Source organism: Anser anser (assembly GCF_964211835.1).
Source record: "Anser anser genome assembly, contig: HAP1_SCAFFOLD_125, whole genome shotgun sequence".
Taxonomy (NCBI): domain Eukaryota; kingdom Metazoa; phylum Chordata; class Aves; order Anseriformes; family Anatidae; genus Anser; species Anser anser.
Genome location: NW_028153497.1, coordinates 229,342 through 251,241, shown reverse-complemented (window position 1 = coordinate 251,241; position 21,900 = coordinate 229,342). Strand labels below are relative to the sequence as shown.

The 21,900-nt window shown below is 46.2% G+C and overlaps 1 pseudogene across 1 annotated transcript; it reads left to right on the top strand.

The window, feature by feature from the left end:
* The first annotated feature begins 13,674 nt into the window (after nt 1-13,674).
* Nucleotides 13,675-19,763, top strand: LOC310892070 (zinc finger CCCH domain-containing protein 11A-like; annotated as a pseudogene). Its single transcript has 11 exons — nt 13,675-13,749; nt 13,981-14,100; nt 14,883-15,006; nt 15,451-15,654; nt 16,180-16,299; nt 16,808-16,888; nt 17,305-17,415; nt 18,154-18,216; nt 18,475-18,570; nt 18,781-18,846; nt 19,360-19,763. The product of its transcript is annotated as a zinc finger CCCH domain-containing protein 11A-like (transcript).
* The last annotated feature ends 2,137 nt before the right edge of the window (nt 19,764-21,900 follow it).

The following is a 21,900-nucleotide window of genomic DNA, read 5'->3' as shown; positions in this document are numbered from 1 at the left end:
AAAAGCTGTCAACATTTGTGAATCTTACTAGACTTCATACAACGTCTTAGAGTATTGCTTGCACTTGGGATCGCTCTGTGTCTGAGTTTCCCTCGTCCTGGATTATGATTTACTGTAGCTATTCAGTTCCTTTGTTCCTTTGTATGGATTGTTGGTAGACGGAGTTTACTATGTGGAAGATATTGCTGAGAATCCAGGCAATGGCAGTGTAATTCTGCTGGCCAAATACAGTTAACTGTGTAGACGGGCCGTGGAAATGAGGAAGAGAACGTGGATTTTTCATGAGGCAGAGCAAGACTGTATCAGTTCTCTCTTCCTTTTACTCTAGCCAACTTTAACATGTTTGCGAAGCCTTGGGATGGGAAAGTCGCTTCCCCCAAGAAGAAGGCACTGAAACGTAAGGCACCTGGCAGTTTTCCCTCTGCTGTAGCAGCTGTGAAGCCACGGACTGCCTCTGACGCTGACACAATGGGACCTCCAGCCAAAAAAGCAGCTATGGTAAGGACAGGGGCTAATGCAGAAATGGATCCCTTGTAAAATTTACACCGTCCTCTAGGAGAAAAGATGGAAAACTCAAAAGTTCTACAGGCTTTCTGTTTCCTTTTAAATCCAGTAGCTGCCTACAGAATTCTTGTAGTACCCTTCCATATTTATTAGATTAATGGCACTATTTACTTAGTCCTCTGTGATTCTGTGATTTCTCTGGTGTGGAGGATTTTGTCCATTAATGCTGTGTTCTTAAAAGACACAAGATCATTAGTAACCTCCAAGTGAATATTAACTTTCTTCAGGAGCACCTTGGTTTTGTATTTTGGCTAAGGCTCCGCAATGCCAGAGGAGAAGCAGCATGGAGGAAAAAGCTAGTAAGGAATCTTTTACCCATGAGTCCTAAATACTGTTTTGCTGCTTTCTAGGCTGTTCCAGCCACGCTGGAGCACGTCCCAGCCACCAGACTTGAAGAAAATCCCCAAAACAGGTGATGACCACAACTTGTTCTTTTTCTCAATCGGTGTATATCCCCAGTGAAACATAAGTTCTGTCACACGTGGGGAAAAAAGGAGGGTTCTGAGATAATTAAAGCCCAAATCCATCAGAGGAATAAGTCACGTGAAATGACTTTCTAGCAGCTAGCAGGAATGCTTAATTAGACTTACTTTCTTTAAATGCTGCAAGTCGGTACAGCTTTCCAGTGACTTCTTGCTCTGTCTGAATACCTAAATGAGGATGAGGTGAAGTTCTCCTACTTCCTCGTGAGGTGATAAATGATGAGTAGTGTCCTCTGCCTTTTGGTCCTCAAGAATGCCACCCGAACAAACATACAAGGTGACAAGAGTGCAGGGAGAGCAGAGGGAAGTGATGGCTGCAGATCAGCTTCCTGTAGTGGGGAGCAAACTCTGCTGAGTGTGCCGTGGGAAAAATGACTAACTTAGCAAACAGATATTTGCAGATGGAGACTTCTTAACATTTTTACAGGAAAATTAAGCAAGGTGGCAAAGTGCCTCTTGCTACAACAATTGAACCATCTTTGCTAGACTCCAGGTGCTCTGGCTTCACAGAGAAACCCCCAAACTGAAAAATGTACCTGCTAATATATTGGGCTCTAAATGTCGCCCTGGGTTAATTGAATAACAATCCCTGGGTAAGATTGAAGTGCAGGAGGGGTTGGCTACGGTTTTAAGAGCCGGTTTGCAGAAAAGGGATTTCCCGTTAAGAAATGGCATATACTGATTGTTCTCTTCCTTGCTCTGCCAAGACCTGAAGCACATCTTGGAAGCCAGGCAGAATCTGTGGAGCCAATGGAGTTCTCAAGCTCGACTTCAGCTTCTTCCCAGCTAGAAGAAGCAAGGACACGCCGGCTGAGTTCCACAGGCAACGCGCCCGTATCTGTAGACGAGGATTTAGAGACGCTACTTTGGGAACTCTCAGACGGCATACTGGAAGCCGAGCTCGACTTGGACCCAGGGAAGGATGAGGATGACCTCCTCCTTGAGCTTTCCAAGATGATTGATGATTGAACTGCATAGTCCTATGGTATATTAAAAAAACAAAAAAAAAACAAAAAAAAAACAACTCTTCTTCTTGTTGGATACCCCGAGGTGATCCTTTTTCTAACTGAGGCTTTGCAATGAGACTTAAAGCACAGTTGGAACTGGTAGAAATTGGCAGGATCTGCACTCAGTTGTCCTAAGTTTCCCTGCTGGTCAGAGTTAAGGTCTTGTGCATGGTTCCGTAACTATAGGTGGCTACCTTTGATATCAAGAGGACAAAGCACTTGTTTCTTTTGGCACAGAAAGATGTCCATCGGCACGCTGTGGTGGCTGTGAATTGACGTAGTGATGGAGCGATGCTCTGAAGGCTTAAACGGAAAGCTTCTTCCTTCCGCCCCCCCTTGGCACAGCTCGATGTTGGGCACATTGTGAAGCCTGGGTGTTCTGATTTCTCGGACAGTTGATACCCAAATCCCGGAGTTACTATGTCAACTCTTGACTTTTATTTGTGTATGCCATTGTTTTGACTGTAATCTTTTCAGATGATGAAGCTGTAGGGGCGGGAGGGAGCAGAATAATTATTCTAGCGTTGTGGACCAAACATGCTGCCAGGAGTGGTGGTGGTGGGGTCAGCCCACCCGGCCTTACTTTCAATTATCAGGGATGATAAAATGGTGTGAAAAGCAGCAGCTCTGCGATACGGCTACGCTACCCCCACTCCCTTCTCTTGTGCTGTACCAAAGTTCCCCCAAGCTTTGGTTGGTGCTTTTTGCTGGTGACAGTAGGACTCCAGGGCGAGTAGTCGGGACTCTCCTGCAGTAACTGGGTCAATTAAGGGTTGGTTTAAGTGCCTCCTGGTTTTTAAAATTGCTCCCCTGAGCTGCTGGCTCTGCTGCCTGCTACAGCAAATGTTCGGGTGCCATCAGCGTCGCACTTGGGCGTGGGCACTGACTCTGCGGAGGAGAGCTGAGGCTCGGGTGTATTGTGTACCCTGCCGCCAGTGATCGTTTTCCCCTAGCAGATCTATTTTGAATTATTTCCCTAAATTTTAGAGGAACTTTAGGCTCTTTGTGCTATGATTTGTGAAGCTGTAGGGGCCCTCAGGCATTTGCTGCTGGCAGAGGAAAACCGCTTGTCGAATTTGTTGTAAATACTTTCTGTTTGGACAACAACGCCTGTGTGTGTGTGTGTGTGCGTGTGTGTGTGTGTACGTGCGTGCTTTGATGACCCCCTGCGACGCCCCAGCTCCGCGAGGGAAGCTTTGAAGCGGCTCTGGGAAAACCTCTGCGGAAGAAACTGCTGCTGGCGACTTGCGGAAAACGGACTCCACAATCAGTGAGATTGTAAAGTAGGTATGTTTATTCAGCGCTGGGCAGCACGGGAGGTCGTGGGCATGAAGATTGATGACTCTTCCTCGTCACCGCTAGTTGACCTCTTGTCTTTGCACAGACTCAGTTGCTCCTTGGCTCTTGTCCACCTGCAGGACCAGTTTCTCCCAGTTTCTTAAGATAGGCTCGCTCTCTTATTAGGAGACTGACCTTGGTAAGGGGCCCAAGGCTTCTTGCTTTAGTTAATTGGCACAATGCACCATAGTTAGCAAAGACACTAAGTAGCATCCTAGTTTAATGCCGTCAGCGCTCTATCTCTACTTGATAAGATTCTCCTAACTCCCTCTCTCACTGGAGCCCACGCAGCCCTCCGTCCTGCCGAAGGACTTCACGGGGACTTCTGCCGGCTCCGGGTGCCCGCACACAGACAGAAATGGCTTTGAGAGAAAACAATCAGGAGGAGGAGAGCTCAGAGACTGCGGCCGGCTTCGGCCACCTTCCCCTCGCTTTCCCTCTCCGTGTTCAAACCGAGCACTGTTCTGCCGTCAACCTTCGCTGCCTGTGCCCGCGGCGCTGGGCTTTCGCGTGTGCCATTGCTCCTCTACATATTTTATCCTTCCTTTTGTAAGGAATGGTCCAGCAATTCGTGTCACTAAGGGATTTGAAGGGTTAACATCGAGGCCCGGGTCTAGGTGATAAGAGAACAAAGGGGTTTTTAGGGAAAAGTGCTGACTACTGCAGGGGATGTTGCTAGAGTTTCTGAAATCCGGCGCAGAGGCTCCCAAACGAGGAGGAAGGGGGGGATGAAGGACAATTGAAGGACAAAAGCCTGGGAGGAAGACAACCAGCATTCAGCCCGAGCAAGCCCCGAGAGACCACCAGAGACTGATACGCAGGCGCCCCTGGGAGGGGTTTCGGATTCCGGAAACCAATTCTAATAACCCTGCCTCTTCTCGAAGTAGTAATGAATATGTATTAGCCTGGGAGCATCAAAACCAGCCGCCTTACGTAACAGGTGTGCGTCCTGGGGGAGCAGAGACTCCCGGCGCACCCAGCGCTGCTTGCTTGCCTCTATTCGTTTAATAAATTGTAAACTTTGATTGTAATCCTATTTGGATTTATAACAGCCATTTATAACACTTTTTATATTTGTATTTTATTTAAGGCTGTCTTGCCCCCCTCCCCCCCCCAGCCTCGCTGCTCACCAATAAAGCTGGCGCAGGGACTCCTGCCTGCGACCATAGAGACGCGGTCCTCCCGGCCTGCTAGAGCGGCCCCCCACGCTCCTCCAGCATCCCAGCGTCCCTTGTGCGCTCCCGCCCGGCCTCAGGGGCTTCCGGAGGCGGCCCAGCAGGGGCGGCGGGAGCAGCGAGGCGGCGGCAGCCATGGCGTACCGCGGGCAGGACCAGAAGGTGCAGACGGTGATGGTGCAGCCCATCGTAGCCTTCCTGCGGCCGGGGAGCGACGGGGGAGCGGGTGGGGGGCGGCCCGGGCCTCAGGGGTCTCGGCCCGGACCTTGAGGCCTTGTCCCGGGGCCCTGGGGCCTCGTTGCAGGGTTTGAGGCCTTGTCTTGAGGCCTTGTCCCGGGCCTGGAGCTCTTGTCCCCGTGCTGAGCCCTTCACGCAGTGCCCCAGAACCTCATCTTCCGCTACCTGCAGAGCGTGAGTAGCGCGGGGAGAGGACGGGGAGGGGATGGGGATGGGGATTTGGAGGGGGTGGGGGGAGCGGGGAGGGTCCGGGGATCTCCCTCGCTGAGTTTTCGGCTCCCACCCGTTGCTCGGGGCAGGTTTGTGGGGAATGGAGAGCTGTGCGGCGTGGTGGTGGGTACAAGGAGCTGCTGCGCAGCCCGGCGTTTCCCCCTCGTGTTAACGGGAGTGGGATCGTGCAGCCGGGCGTGCAGGAGTGTTCCCTTGTGACTGGAAACGTGTCCTTCAGCAAACGTGTAGTATTCACCCAGTCATATAAGACTCTAAAATGTCAGACTGTTAATTGAAACTGCCCCTGAGAGTTGCTCCTTGGAGTTTTTGGGAGCTCTAGCGGCTATGGTTAGCGGGTATTTCTGAACACACGAGAGAGAACAAAACTGCTCGCGGTGTTTGTGTTCCAATTTACTCTCCTCCTTCGTTCTGCAGAGCTCGAGGATCCAGGTGTGGCTGAGCAAGTGAACGTGCGGATAGAAGGCTGCATCATCGTGAGTGTCAGCACGACCCCACGTTACATCGTTAGTTTGTTTTCCCTCATTCACAATCCTATTTTTTCTTGTCAAGAAAAACTAGCCCAAGGGAAAAAAGAAATCGTGCTTCTCTAACAATTAGTCTTCGTTGTCCAGCCTGGGTCAGCACAGCTGACGATGGTTCGTGTTGTTGCTGAACTAATTGCCACTGTTGCCGATTTCTAGGGCTTTGACGAGTACGTGAATTTGGCGCTGGACGACGCAGAGGAGATTCACTCCAAGGCAAAATCAAGGAAACAGCTGGGTGTGTCGTGTGTCTGTGCAACCCGAGTGACGCGCGGTCTGAAACCTGCCCGGGTGAGCCTTCTAGGTAGCAGCACTGAGACGTACCAACCGTGTGACGAGCCTTGCTGTTGAAGTTCAGTGAGCAATTCCTGGCTACATCTCTGTCCCTGATGATTTTTGAGCTGCTGATTTTGCTGGATGAAGGAGAATCTGTCCCTGCCTGAGACCAGTTCTGGTCTTTGAAACGTGTAATACCAGGCGGCCTGCACTCTGCATGATGGGCAAAACCCTGCTCAACCACACAAAACACTTTCTGAAAACACGAGATTATTCTCAGGTTCTGGGCTCTCTCTAATCCCCTCTTTCCCTTCTCTTTGCTGCAGGCTGGATCGTGTTAAAAGGGGACAACATCACTCTTCTACAGAGCGTTTCTAAGTAGAATTTGCCATCCTTAGAACAAAGGTGGCTGCCGTGCTGCGGAGTGACTGAGTGCCAGGGGAACGCGGCCCACTGGTAGATAGGAAGTTATTTGTAACTGGGGTTGCATGCTGAGGTCAAAAGTCTTTCCTTTGTGGGAGCGAGTTGTTTGTAGCTTGAAACAATACGTGATGTATTTCACAAATAGCCATTTTTCACATTAACTGTAAATGTAAACCACAAATCTGCCTGTTTTCAGTCTCTTCCTTCTGTGAATGGAGAAGGAGGAGAAATATAGAAGCGTGGGCTTTTCCTTTTGCTGTGGATCTGATAAGTTTCGATAACGCTATGTGCTTTCTTGACCATTACATCTGCGTTATGTGGCCAGGGTGGACTCGTTCAGGGCACGGAAGCCCCACACAGTCCTTGAGCTAGCAGGGTGCTAAGGAGGGTGTTGGAGATTTTGCATACAATTGCAGCCCTTTGTTGCTGCAGTGACAGGTTCCTCAGATTCTTTCTAAACAGGGTTTAGCTTGTTGAGAATCTTTTTGGGAGTGTTTATTGTGGATCAGTCAGTAAAAGTATCTTAGTGGGCCCGTGAGGGATTTGGGGCTGTGGTGCAGTAACCCAGTGTTTACAAGTGTTACTGCTATGCATGCTTGTCCAATAACGTCTCCAGATCAGAGAGTGAGAGCGGGCAACTGGTTTGGATTAAATCTGTCACTTCTTGCTGCTTTGGACAGAGCCTGTAGATTAAACCCTTGTGCTGTTCAATAAGCTGGGGTATCAGATGTGTCGGTTGGGTTTTTATCATTTGATTTATTTTTTTTATCCGTTTGGAGATCTGTCTTTTCTATTTAAGTTTCCCCAAGAGAGCTGAGTTGCTTGATGCATCGACCAAAGAGAAGTTCCCCGGCTGACTTGGGACAGCCAGTCCCCTCGTTTTTCTGATCACAAAAAAAAAAAAAAAAAAAAAGAAAAAGAAAAAAATCGAAGAAGAAAAATTTTGACTGTAACTGTAACTCAGAAACTAAGATTACCTAAATGGAGAGAAATGAATTTTGATGCACAGGCTGTGCTAGAAATCTGTTAATCAGCATTCAGTTTTTCAAAACTTCAATTTGTGTATCATCATCATGAAAATTAATAAATTCAAGGTGGGAGATCCTTTCCTGAAAGGGAAGGACAGAAATACGAGTCTTGCTGTGGGGCCTACCCAGCGCAGTTCTGCCATTCCGAGAAGTAATACGTCAGGAGTGTCACAGCAGACGTTCCCAGGACGAAACCTTTGAGGGGCAGCGTGACACACTTGATTGGCTAAAGCAGCTTCAGCTGGACAGCCTGCTGCCGGGATGGGTAATTCTAAGTTGTGTTCAAGTTGCTGAGTTCCTTTCAGCATGTAGTAAAGATGTAACGTGCCGATGTCGTTTGGGAACAGGAGGCATTACGTGTCACCAGCAGTGGGCACGTAAGGAACAAAACAGTATCTTACGAGGTCCTCCACATCTGCCTTTCATTTTGTCCTTGGTTTGCCAGCTGGAGCTTTCAGGAGGTGAGGAAGGAGGCTGTCCCAGTGAATAGTTCAGGTGTTGCAGGGTATTTGTGATGCAGTGCTTGTAAAATTTACCTGCCCGCATCTCCTGTTACAGGCAGCCCCCCGTGGGCCCTGTGAGATGGGGAGCTGCTGCCCGGGGTTAGGCCCAAGGTGCCCTGTCAGGCCCAGGGCCGCCCTTCCCCTTCCCCTCGCCCTGCCCTTCCCTCCCGCTCCTCAGCCCTTGCTCAGGCCTTTTGGGCCGTCTGGCCGTCCGTCTGTCCATCCATCCGGCCGTCTGGCCGTCCATCTGGCCCTGTGTCCCTCCATCCCACCGCCCTGCCCCGTCCCTGCCGTCTCCCTAGGGAAGCAAAGAGTCCCTGGGCTGCCTTCAGGGGGGAGGTTCTGCTCAGGAAATTAAAGCTTCCCCCTTAACGGGCGCCTTGCGAGTTATTTTGAGTTCCAACCTTCTGCCTTCCTTTCGTAGCAGTGCCTCTGAGGGGTGCGCTGTAAGGTAGCCGTCATCTGGCGCGCTGCTCCTGCGTTTCCCAAAGGAACTGCCTTCGGGATCTGACTAACTCTGGATGCACGCGGTTGTCACCTTAATTTCTCCGTTAGTTTGCTGAAAACAACCCGCTTGGGTGACCTTTGTGTTTGTTTCTTCAAACTTGGATCGAGGAGGTCTCTGTTTCCTTATGTTGATGTTCACGACGAAAGTGCAGAAGGGATGCTTACTGTTGCCCGGGTCAGTCCTGTTGCCAGGATGGGAATGTTTAGCCTACCGGCCCTCTGGTGCTGTTAGGCTGCACTCGGAGTGTGAGCTCTGGGCCTTATTTGGAAAAGACTGCGTTATTTGAGTGTACAAACCCGAGATATTCTGCGGATAGGTGATTCTCAAACCACGTCAGAACCACCGCTGTGACGTGTGCTGGAGTCGGACGCGCGTTTGACTGATCAGGCGGAGCAGGTGAATTGAATTTGTTGCTGGATGGCGAGGTGTTCTGGGGGAAGAGCTAGTCTAAGGAAAACTTCCTCTTACTGCCCCTTCCCATCTCAAATGGCCACTGCCTGGGGAAATTGCTTCTTTATGACATTAACTACAACGTTACAGTGAGGATGAGGAATCATCATTACTCCCATAGTTATTTGCTGCCAGGCCGCAGCGTTGATTTCAGAGATTTAAAAAAAAAAAACAACAGGAAAAAGAAAGGAAGTATGTATTCTTTCACATACTCTCTTTTCCCTGAGAGTAAATGTTGTAGCTTCAGCAGTACCCTTCCTCTGGAAACGATTCCCAGTGCCTGCTCAGACACTGGGGAGTAAAATGACAGAACAATGGAGGAGAGCCACCCGATATAAAGAAAGGAAAAAAGGGGTTATGGATGAAGGGAAAGCAACTACATAAAAAATTGGTGCTATCTAAAAATTGGTTAACGGTTTGGGACCTGCAGGTGCTGCCTACACGTGCGTGTGTTGCAGTCGTGCCTGTTGCCACTGCGCAAAATGGAGAGAGCTTCTTTGTCGAATGCAGCATGTTAAAGAATGCGCCATTGCCTGGAAGAAATGCACGGCCTTCCCTCGTGTGGGACTTCTTCCCCATTGATCTGTGGTTTACCTGAAGGTTTACCATAACCTACATAAGTTTCAAAAGCAAGCAAGCAACCAACCAAAAAACAACACCAACATTAAAGAGTGGCAAGGCAGATGCTCATCTGGGGACTCTGACTCATCGGTGACATCACCAAGCAAAGCATTGTGAGCGCTTCGGGTCGGGGCTGCTGTGGCGAGCCTCGCAGCCGGGAGGGAGAGCGGGTACGGTTCGCCTCTGGCGGGTCTGTGTCAGCCCTCTGCCCTGGTGGCTTCGTTAGCAGTGAGAGTTTGACTGCTGTGTTCCCAGCTTTCGCTTCTGCACCGACCGTGTGGCAGAGCCCGCAAGCTGCTTCCTCAGCTGGAAGAGGAAGAGGAGTGACCTCAACTGTGCCGAGGTAAAGCAGAACCGTTGAAAAGATTTGTCAAAGATGCGGCTGGTACCAGCGCAGCCGCTGCAGCTGCAGCAGGTCCTGGAGCATTGGAGAAGATAGAGAGGGGTTTCTTCGTGAAAAGAATGCTGTGAAAGTGTTTTCACGCCAGAAATTAGGAGAAGCGCCTCTGTTGTTTGGATATCCTCTATTGACCTGGCACACGGGCATTACAGCATACCTGGCACACTCTTTGTATTGTTTGTAAAAGAAAAAAAAAAAAAAGTGTTTTAGGGCAGGCCAAAAACCTGCCTTGGCACTTCCACATCGCAGCAGTGCTTGCAGGCCGTGCATCCTGGATGCCAGGCAAGGATCTAAATCCGATGGTGCTGTTGGTAACGTGAAGTTCAGGAAGCACTTCTGGGTTTTTCTGCTCTTCCATGTGAATTTTTGCCCTGTGAAGGTGGTGTACTGAGCTCTTTTCTTACCAACAAATAGGTTTAAAAGCAGTTACAGCAAGGATGAGCTGTGTTAGCAGGAGGCTCTTCTGTGCTTTGACCATGGGAAGATGAATGGTTTACCTATGCACCGTTAAATATAATTTGACACCTAGCACACAACACTTGCAGCCTGTGGGGTGCTTTAACAAGCAGGTAAATCAGCGGAGACTGTTTTGCAGCAAGGCTGATGCTGGGTGATTAAAAAGCAGGGTCACAACAAGGAGAAAAAAAAAAAAAAAAAGCTTTGGAGATCTTTTTTAAAATGAGACTGCTTTTTATGGCATTTAGGGCTGTGAGGTATCCTTGGTTTTTGCTTTCTTCCCATTCCTTAGACCAGATCCATTCATATCCTGAACAGCGTTCTGGGTCTGTTCAGGAAAATGGAAGGCAACAAGCAAAATGATGAGCTCCTTGGGCATTCAAAAGAGCTCAGTCTGGGAAAGATTTCAAGTCCAACTTCCATGCTAAGGAGCACCAGTAATTTTTAGAAGTAGATGCAGAGGAATCTGCATGGCACTAAGTGTGTTTCTGAAGGTGCTAAAGGTCAGAAGTGACGATTCCTCTCAATACTAAAGAAGAGAAGGAAACCTTGCACTTAACTACTGTTTTTATTCCCTTTGTCAAGCAGTCAAAACCAACAACTAATACGGGAACCCAACTTTTCCCCTCTTTACTTTAGATTTGGGAAAATTCCCTGCCAAAATAATACTTCCTGGAAAATTCACTAGTGTTTGTGTGAGTAAAAGGTTCCAACCTTTTATTATTAATTTGTAAGAACTATTTCATCCGCTTTTGTCCAGAAGAGTCAGAAATAATTTGCACAGAAATGTGCAGCATTTTAATGAAAGGCTTCAGAATCACTCTAATTTGAACTTTATCTGGTCTGGTTGCAGGTTTTATGACATTTAGTGTCTTAAAAAAAAAATCAAAATATCTGACTTCACATCAGAAAAAAAAAACCTGCTTGTGGCTAAATAAAATCTGTTGCAGCTCTGGTCATTGAAAAATCATTGGCTGTTAAATTGGACCTAAGTCATCTTTTCTAACCTTTCATGATCTTGCAGCAATGGATGATGATGGATATATGGATTAGGGAACAGCACGTGATGGCAAACCTGTGGTATTTGCTACAGCGCAGAAAGAAAACAAATTGCTTCCAAAAAATCAAACTAATTCAAAATTCTTGGTATCATGCAGCCATGCCACTGGCAAAGTGAGCATTGCCCTGCCTCTCAAAGCTTGCTGTATCCTTGATCTGCTGTCTTCCTGCTGTTAATTGATTGCAACTCTACGTGTCTGATCAGGGCTACGAGTTGTTCTCCATATGGATACCATACGACATATACTGTGCACGCTTGTGTGTATAGATATGTTTATCCTGTATGCATGTACATATTTGATCTGGATAGGCTGGAGCGATGGGCTGAGGTCAACTGTATGAAGATCAACAAGGCCAAGTGCCGGGTCCTGCACCTGGGGCGCAACAACCCCAAGCAGAGCTACAGGCTGGGAGATGAGTGGCTGGAAAGCTGCCTGGCCGAGAAGGACCTGGGAGTGTTGGTTGACAGTCGGCTGAATATGAGCCAGCAGTGTGCCCAGGTGGCCAAGAAGGCCAACAGCATCCTGGCCTGTATAAGAAGCAGTGTGGCCAGCAGGTCTAGGGAAGTGATTGTGCCCCTGTACTCGGCTCTGGTGAGGCCGCACCTTGAGTACTGTGTTCAGTTTTGGGCCCCTCGCTACAGGAAGGACATGGACGTGCTCGAGCGAGTCCAGAGAAGGGCGACCAAGCTGGTGAGGGGTCTGGAGAACAAGTCTTACGAGGAGCGGCTGAGGGAGCTGGGCTTGTTCAGCCTGGAGAAGAGGAGGCTCAGGGGCGACCTTATCGCTCTCTACAGTTACCTTAAAGGAGGCTGTAAAGAGGTGGGGGTTGGTCTGTTCTCCTACGTGCCTGGTGACAGGACGAGGGGGAATGGGCGAAAGTTGCGACAGGGGAGTTTTAGGTTGGATGTTAGGAAGTACTTCTTTACCGAAAGGGTTATTAAGCATTGGAACGGGCTGCCCAGGGAGGTGGTGGAGTCACCATCCCTGGAGGTCTTTAAAAGACGTTTAGATGTAGAGCTTAGCGATATGGTTTAGTGGAGTACTTAGTGTTAGGTCGGAGGTTGGACTCGATGATCTTGAGGTCTCTTCCAACCTAGAAATCCGTGATACTGTGTGATACATATGTATGCATATTTGTGTGCTGGCCCCCAGATCACTCATGGTATAAAGCATTGGCCTCGAAGGCATACTCATCAAAATATTTGGTAGATCCTCCATTTTTTTCTAGTTCCCTCAAAATGAGAGAGTTTTTACGCGCTCTCTGTGTCAAAAAGGCAAAACTTCTGATTTCCACTGTCGCTCTCGCTAACTTTCTATCACTCACTCCTCGTGTGTGTGTCTAAACACATATGTGTGTATGCGTATGCACATTTGTGTATTTCTGTGCACTGGTGTGTTTTTTGCTGTACAGGTAATAAAGACGGGGAAAGGTTTTAGTGTTTTCTTAATAGGTGAAGAAATCTTGAAGACCAGAGATTGGAACATACTGAATTTTGAATTAAAAAAAAAAAAAAAAAAGTCAAATTTTCTGGCTGTGGAAGATGGAGCCTCATTTTTGCAGCCACTTTGAATCACGAGTTCATCTCTAAATGCACTGGGTTTTTTTGTTTTTGTTTTGTTTTGTGGTTTTTTTTTTTTTTTGGTTTTTATTTTTTGAAGAGCTAACTAACCCTGGCTGTCTCCAGTCTGAGAGAGTGTTCAGATGGACTTGCTTCCTCCATTAGTTATAAGCTGTTTAAAAGCACATCCTATGTTTGAATTGTGGATGAGAGGCTCCCTTGGCAAAGTGAGGAGGCAAATTCTTCCTACCCCTTTATCATTAATTCACGGATTCAGTGTTGGTTCGGCCTCCAGGAGAAGTTAACTGGAAGTCTTTGAAGATCGATAACTTTGCTGAGGTTGTCCAGGTAGGTGAACTCGAAGACCCACAGTGACTGGAACGTGCTATTTAATGCGTCATACTGCGTTCTGTAGAAGTTACTCGTAGCCATAGTTGATCATTGCCTTGCATGTATGATCAGGTGGTTTTTGAAGAAGTGACTCCCTTTTCAGGCTTCCGGATGTGCTCCAAGGCATATTATTGAGGACGTGGAAGAGAACACTTGCTGACAAAGCTCCTGGCAGCTTTACAGAACTTTAGTTTAATATTGTGTTAGTTCCCGTAACAGCTGATTTCAAGGCATTGCTCTCCTCAAGAGACTAATTTGATGAACAGAAGAAAGCTGGAAAAATGCTTGTTACTCATTATTTTTCACTTGTTGGTACTTTGTTTAGGGTTACTTTTAAAAAGAAGATTTCACTGATCACAAGCCAGTGGAAGACTTTCAGCCCAAGCAAGGGTGAAGACAGCTCTCTCCAAGAGCAGAGGAAGTCCCTGTGGAGAGAACCCGAGCTTGTTATCAGAACTTGTCGGCATGTCTAAACAAGGAGACGATTGCTACTTCTATTTCTATTCTACCTGTACCAAGGTATGGCTGGGTTTCTTTTGCTTTGCTTTGCTTTGTTTTTTTGTTGTTTTTTTTTTTTTTTTTTTTTCTTTTTTTTCAGGAAGGGGTAGAGTAGGAGGAGGAGGCACACTGGTCTTTGGTTAACGTGATAACCAGATAGATTCTGAATTCAATCGTAGCAACCTGAGGCAGTAGCATGGACGTTTTTGAGGCTGTACTATATTTTCCTTGTTGGTTTCCTTTTGGTTACAGGGAGACAACTGTTCCTTCCGCCACTGTGAAGCTGCTCTGGGGAACGAGACAGTCTGCACGCTGTGGCAGGAGGGTCGTTGTTTCAGGAATGTCTGCCGATTCAGACACATGGAAATCGATGTGAGTGCCTAAAGATGTGTTCTCAAAATAAATCAACAAAAGCATTTTTCAGTGCTGTAGGTGTGCTGATTGTGCTTTTGCAGGACAGAGTCCTTTGCTTTGGAATTACACTGGTTTCTGTTAGCAGGGGAGGGGGTGGGAGGAAGGAGAGGGAAATAAAATCAATGCCTTAGGTATGTCTTAGCAAGATTTTCTTTTATTAGACGCCGACAGTATTTTCTCAACAGATCCAGAATAACCGCTAACTAGACTGCTAAAACCTGCTGGAGCAGGGGGGTAATAAACAGGCTGTACTAGCCTCCTGAGAGCAGGCTTGATAATGATCTATCAGGTCTCTTGTGTCCCGGAGTCCTTCAGATAATGCTGTTCTAGCTGCCTGGGCTAGGAAGCAGTGGGGAAAGTTAAAGGTGCAGAAGAACGAAGTCTCCGAGAAGTAGTTCTGGATAGAGTTAACGTAGGCAATTTAAGATGTTCTTTTTCCCTCTGAATAATCCTAGTATAATCCTGGGTGTATTAGTTTAACCCACCCTAAACTGATGTCTGAGAGTGCCTGTCTTCTCAAACTGAATGATGACAAGGCTAAACGTGCATAGTGGTTACAGCTTCTGCAAACTTTGTGAATATGCCCGGAAATACTATACTTCCGTGATAAACTGACCTTTGGAATGATGTTTCAGCACTGTATTGTGACAGCCCTATCGCTGTCGTGACCTGGAACTGTGCATCTCTTTGCAAACCTTAGGTGCATGTTATCACGTGCTTGTCTTTCTTTCTGTCTTCAGAAAAAGCGCGCTGAGATTCCCTGCTACTGGGAGAAGCAGCCAGTAGGCTGTCAGAAAGCCAACTGTGCTTTTCATCACGCAAAGGGACGTTACATCGATGGCGTCTTCTTACCACCAAGCAAGAGTGAGTTTAGGTCCTTTTTCTTTAAGTATTGAAGAATTAATTTTGCATATTACTTAGTGGGTGCCAATAGTGTAGGAGACATCAGGTAACCGTTCATTTGTGAGTGCAGGAAAAGGTCTGCAGTCCTAGGTGGTCAGCTAAACCGAGTGTACTGCTGCTGTACTGCTGGTATTTGTTTTCTGCTTTCATGCTCAGCTTCTCTCTGCTTTGTGTGATATTTGCCTTGCAGTTTGCTTTCTGTTGTTTCGTCTTCTGCTGGGTGGCAGGGAGATGTGTTGTTGTTTGAAGGCAAGTCATTGTTCACGGTGTAAACAGTGGCGGGATGGGCAAAAGGAGATGCTGCATTCATTGCCTGTGCAGGTTATCTGCCTTAGCTACCATCTTCGTGCATTGTGGTCAAAGTTTTAAACTGCCATATTACTGATGATCCTCCTCTTCCTCTAGCTACACTGCCAAGTCCGCCTGAGTCCGCGGACGATGATTTGAAAGTGGCTCAGATGTCACTGCAGCAAAACAAACTTTCTGTCCAGTCCAATCCCTCTCCATAGCTAAGGCGGGTGATGAAAGTGGAAAACTCGGAAAATGTCCCAAGCCCTACACACCCTCCAGTTGTAATCAATGCTGCAGATGATGATGAAGATGATGATGGTGAGCATGGTTTGGTTCCTGGAAGGAATTTGTGCTGTAAATGATTGTGTAAGTCTTTGGTTCTTGGAAGGAATTTGTGCTGTAAATGAATGTATAAATCACAGATGACCTGAGGTCTGACTAGCGATAGGGCAGGCAGTCCGCTCAGGTCACTGGTGGCTTTGTCTGGCAGTCAGTGGACAGAACCTGAAATGTTGGAGGAAAGCTTAGAACCACTCTTGGCTTTAGCTGGTCTGTTGTGTAAAGCTCTATGTGAAACTAGGAAGGAAATTCCTTTTTTTTTGTCTGAAGAGTAATATGTCGTGTAGTAGTTAAAGCTGCAGAGAGAATCTAGAGTCCTAGATGTTTTGTCCTAGGGTAGTCTACTTACGAGTTCATCAGGTCAGTGTAGCTGTATTAAAAAAAAAAAAAAACAAAAAAAAACCAACTTTTTTATAGGAACCATGGACTGAAGTGTCATTGCATGAGCTACATAATCACGAACAATCTGGCCTATGCATAACTGAATAGATTTTTCCCCTTCAGACCAGCTTTCTGCGGAAGGAGAAGAAACTAAAACTCCCGTCCAGCAACCAGCTGAGGAAGGCCAAAATGGATTACGGATGATTTCCACTCGGAAAGCCAGTGCTACTACTGCTAAACAAGGTATTCCAGCACCTGTAGTAGGATAAATCGGCAGGATAACTTGACAATTAACTCAAAAGCAATGTGGCGTAAAAACACAACAGAATGTAGGGGTGCTGAATGGACTCGGTTATTTCCATGATCTCATTTCTCCCTGATACCATCATGTGCCCATTGGGTCAGAAAGTTGAACTGCTTTTCTTTCCTTTTGGAGAACAAAACAGGGTCACAGCATGGAGTTTAAATGGCTGCACGTGCAGCCTGGCAACCACTGTTGAAAGCCATATCTAACGATAGAGGGATCTAATATCACGTAAATGGATTAAAATTAAAACTACAGTTTTTACCCTGAAGGGTGAAAGGAGGGGCAAAATGCCATTGATTCTATGGTTGTTTCACTTGTGAGGAGTGTTGACAGGCTTTATTCTAAATACTTCTGAAAGTTCCTGAGCACTAAGAAGCCTGAGGATCTGTGATCCTCAGTGAGTGCCTCTAAGCCTTAGTCTCATTAACTGTTTTCTGTTTTCAGAGGACGGTCTGAATTTTGGAATAAAAACACTTGAAGAAATCAAATTGCAGAAAATGAAGGAAAAAACTAAGAGACACGGTGGTGAGTTAATATTCCCTGCTTCCTTACCCGGTTCACCTTCATCCTGTGTGATGATTTTTCTTTCAAAAAAAACCTCTTCCAGTAATACCGGGTAGCTGGCTATGCTTTGGTGAATCCAACTATTTTGCCAAAGAAGTGAAATTTGATTGGCTTCAGAATGGCAGGTGATGGTGGCTGGGAGCTGCTTGAGGGATAGACTTCCATGTTTAGCTGGGGGCATCGAGCAACCTGATTCTCAGCCAGCTGGTATTCTAGATGGGAATTCCAAGGGCAACCAGAGGCAAACTAGTCACCTCTCTTATTTGCATGCTCTGGTCACTGTATGTTTGACAGTAATGAATAATTAAAGTTTTTTGTTCTTCGTGATAGTTTTTTCTGTTTGGTAAACTTCCTTATGTTTTGCTTGCTCTGAGCAGAAGGTCCTTCAAGATCTTCTCTTCCTCCCGTCGATTCTATGATTTTTCCTGCTCCGGAAAAGGAAAATGTCCGGACAGTGGTGAGAACTGTGACACTGTCTACAGAGGAAGGTAATAATTCATGCTTTTGTTTCGATTTCATTACTCCTAAACTGGAAGGTTAAGCAAGAAGGAAGGCAATTCACCCCTGTTAGCCTCCTGGTGCTGCCGCCTTCTGTTCAAAACATGCTTTTATGCTGAAAGTCCCTGGTTGTACTGGAAAGCTTTGGTGCTCAGGTTAAGTGCAGTAGCAGGAGAAAGAAAAAAATGTGTCAGTATGCAAATAGGGGGATAACTGAAAAACAGGAGAGTAACGAGAAGAAAGAGCTCTAGAGGACAGTGCTATGTAAGAAGCAATTTCTGAAGCTTTAAAGAGGCTGACAGTGGCACGTGTGGACAGTAGTGCGATAGGAGTCTGTGTATAAATTATATTGTTTAGAGTTGTGCAAATTCCTTTGAAAGGGAAAGAAGTGAAGAAGTACTTCTACTCATAGACATTCACCTTAGAAAGGAATATTTCTCAGCATTTGTACCTAATAATATTCTGCTTGCTTATGCAGCTCTGTTCTGCAAAAAGTATAGCTGTCAAGCAGACTCAGATTCATTCTCGACTACATTCAGCTGGAATTTGAGGCAAACACTGAGACTATGGATACTTTTTCTAAGTTAATTATAGTTGAAATATGAGTTTGTGTGGTTTAGCTGTCAAAACAGTGCCTTGCTGGGTTTTTTTTGGACATGGGCTAACAGTATACTATTTCTATTGGCTACTGGTTTCTATGAAATAGAAAAATTTTACTTTTGTTTTAGGGGAGGAACCTGTGGTTCGACTAGATCTTGCTGAGAAACAAGGAAAACGGAAAGCCTCCGTGGGTAAGAACTTTTTATGAGCTGTTATTTAGGTGCCGCCTTCTCTATATGACTGCATTGAAGAGTATTTTTGACGTATGAGAGGAAAATGCGTTGCAGTGGAGATCTGTGTTGACTGCAGAAATGGCAAAAAAACCATTTAGCAGCTGAAAGGCAATTTTATGAAAATATGCTTGAAAAATAGAAGCTTGTGGTTGACTGTTCTCAAATCTTCCTGCAAAGAAATGTTCTTAAAATATTCCTTGTTTTCTCTGTCTGAAGCTGATGTAAGCGCTCTTCCGGTGAAGCGCAGCCTTGCTGAAAGGCTGGGGAAGAAGGTGGAGGTTCCGGGAAATGCTGACAAAGCACCAAAGAGAGGTACAGCTACTAAACAGGCATCTGGATGTGATTCACGGGTTTTGTAGTTAGGCTTTCTGTTTGTCCTTTTCCTGCGATGTTTCTTTTTGCATGTTGGCTGAGGTCTTAATCACCGGGATTCAAAGTTACCTTTCCTGCCTTGTTTTTGAATGTGAACACAAAGTTGACGTTTATGCAGCCTCCCTAATTTGGTCTTTTTCTGTTTTGCAGTTCAAGTTCCCAAGTCTGTGAAGGAGAGGCTAGGATTACCTTCTCAACGGACTAGTACTGCGAAAGGTAACAACTGGCTATTAAATATACTTTCTCCTTCTTCCTTTCCGTGAACTTAGACCGTTTTCATACAGCCCTAAAAAGGAATTCAAATGAAAACAAAGAACTGATTCCTCTTGCTCGAGTGCTGAAGCTCTTCTGACAGCCACTATCAGAAATCTGGCTCTAGGTGTGTGTTTATTTTCCGCTTGTGCCTTGTCAAGGTTTTAAGCTGCTTCTGTGAACCATCATATACAATTAGAATAGAGCCACTGCCGGGAGCAGGAATTTGAAATGCAGTCTGAAAAAGTAATCAAGTAAACTAGCATTTCTGTGTAGCAACTCTCTCTGGATAGGGCTGGTCTTCAAAATACAACAAGTGGCTCAGAGGAGGAGGAGAATGTTAGGCTATTGTCCTAAGATGCGTTATTGGGAACGCTCAGGCTTAGTTTTCCTTAGTACTGTGACAAATTTTGGAGACTTAAACTATTGTTGGACTCTCTTTAAATGTTGGCGCTTCTCATTTCTTGATGATGACAGGGAAGGCTGCTAAGCCAAAGGGAGAGGTCCATGTGAAAACACTGGAGGAAATCCGTCGTGAGAGAGCTCTTCAGAGACGAGAATGTCAAGCCAAAGCCCAGGCTGAATGGCATGGTAAAACCAAAGATCCCAGCGCAGGGGCAAAAATTGAGGGTGAGCCCAAGAAGCAGAGCGTGCTCACTCTTTCCGGGCCCAGCAAAGTGCAGTCGAAGGAGCCGGCAGGTAAAGCCAAGCCAGAAGGAGAAGTGCGTGTTAAAACCCTGGAAGAAATAAAGCGCGAGAAAGCTCTGCGGATGCAGCAGAGTGGAGAAAATGTGCCAGCTCCCCCAGCACAACCTGGACCTGCCCCAGCCGGGCAGAAATCGTTATGGAACACAAAGCTATCAGGTAATAAGATGCTTTAATACCTGCCCCGGTGAGGTGCTTCCCATATTGAGCAAGTTCCGTTTGCTCAGGATCTGCTTTGCTTTTTCCTTCAATGCAGAGGATAAAAGAGTTTAAGGCTGCAAAGTTCAAAGGCAAAGAAGGGCCAGAACATGCAACCATGTCTGTTTTCATTAATTACGTGATGGTATTCTGTATTTCCCACTAGAAAATTAACACATTGAGGGGCTTTTTAGTCTAATTTTGGTATTCTGTTTTTTTCTGCCATCTGTTTATGGTATGAAGTCCTCCCTGCGTTGAGTTCAAGTTCACCTTCCTCTTTGGCATGTGTTGCTTAACTTGACACGTGTATGTGTTTGTAAAGCATGCTTCAGCGTCTTAATGTGGGGGGCCAGTTTCTGTCAAAAATGACAGAGGATCAAAGGCCTCGTTGTTAAGATTATATCAACTTTGTAAAATGAGATTGTGTGAGGGAGATAAGGAGGGCTTAAAGGCTGCATGCACTGCACATTGTAGCCTTTCTCTCTGTCTCATGGGACACGAGGAAATAAACACACAAAGAAAACAAGTACCCAGCTTTCTTTCGTTTCTTCTCCTGCCAGCCAGATGTTAGGTCAGGAATGGGAGACTAGAATATGACTCTACAAATTTGGATTTTGTAGAACAACTTAATAGATTTTGTGGGACATCACTGCAGGGGAGAGGAAGCTGGTACAACAGTTGCATACACTCTCTTGTCTTACTATACCTGCTGCTTTTCCTTTCCTAGAGGGAGCAAGACTTTAAATACAAAAGCTGTCAACATTTGTGAATCTTACTAGACTTCATACAACGTCTTAGAGTATTGCTTGCACTTGGGATCGCTCTGTGTCTGAGTTTCCCTCGTCCTGGATTATGATTTACTGTAGCTATTCAGTTCCTTTGTTCCTTTGTATGGATTGTTGGTAGACGGAGTTTACTATGTGGAAGATATTGCTGAGAATCCAGGCAATGGCAGTGTAATTCTGCTGGCCAAATACAGTTAACTGTGTAGACGGGCCGTGGAAATGAGGAAGAGAACGTGGATTTTTCATGAGGCAGAGCAAGACTGTATCAGTTCTCTCTTCCTTTTACTCTAGCCAACTTTAACATGTTTGCGAAGCCTTGGGATGGGAAAGTCGCTTCCCCCAAGAAGAAGGCACTGAAACGTAAGGCACCTGGCAGTTTTCCCTCTGCTGTAGCAGCTGTGAAGCCACGGACTGCCTCTGACGCTGACACAATGGGACCTCCAGCCAAAAAAGCAGCTATGGTAAGGACAGGGGCTAATGCAGAAATGGATCCCTTGTAAAATTTACACCCTCCTCTAGGAGAAAAGATGGAAAACTCAAAAGTTCTACAGGCTTTCTGTTTCCTTTTAAATCCAGTAGCTGCCTACAGAATTCTTGTAGTACCCTTCCATATTTATTAGATTAATGGCACTATTTACTTAGTCCTCTGTGATTCTGTGATTTCTCTGGTGTGGAGGATTTTGTCCATTAATGCTGTGTTCTTAAAAGACACAAGATCATTAGTAACCTCCAAGTGAATATTAACTTTCTTCAGGAGCACCTTGGTTTTGTATTTTGGCTAAGGCTCCGCAATGCCAGAGGAGAAGCAGCATGGAGGAAAAAGCTAGTAAGGAATCTTTTACCCATGAGTCCTAAATGCTGTTTTGCTGCTTTCTAGGCTGTTCCAGCCACGCTGGAGCACGTCCCAGCCACCAGACTTGAAGAAAATCCCCAAAACAGGTGATGACCACAACTTGTTCTTTTTCTCAATCGGTGTATATCCCCAGTGAAACATAAGTTCTGTCACACGTGGGGAAAAAAGGAGGGTTCTGAGATAATTAAAGCCCAAATCCATCAGAGGAATAAGTCACGTGAAATGACTTTCTAGCAGCTAGCAGGAATGCTTAATTAGACTTACTTTCTTTAAATGCTGCAAGTCGGTACAGCTTTCCAGTGACTTCTTGCTCTGTCTGAATACCTAAATGAGGATGAGGTGAAGTTCTCCTACTTCCTCGTGAGGTGATAAATGATGAGTAGTGTCCTCTGCCTTTTGGTCCTCAAGAATGCCACCCGAACAAACATACAAGGTGACAAGAGTGCAGGGAGAGCAGAGGGAAGTGATGGCTGCAGA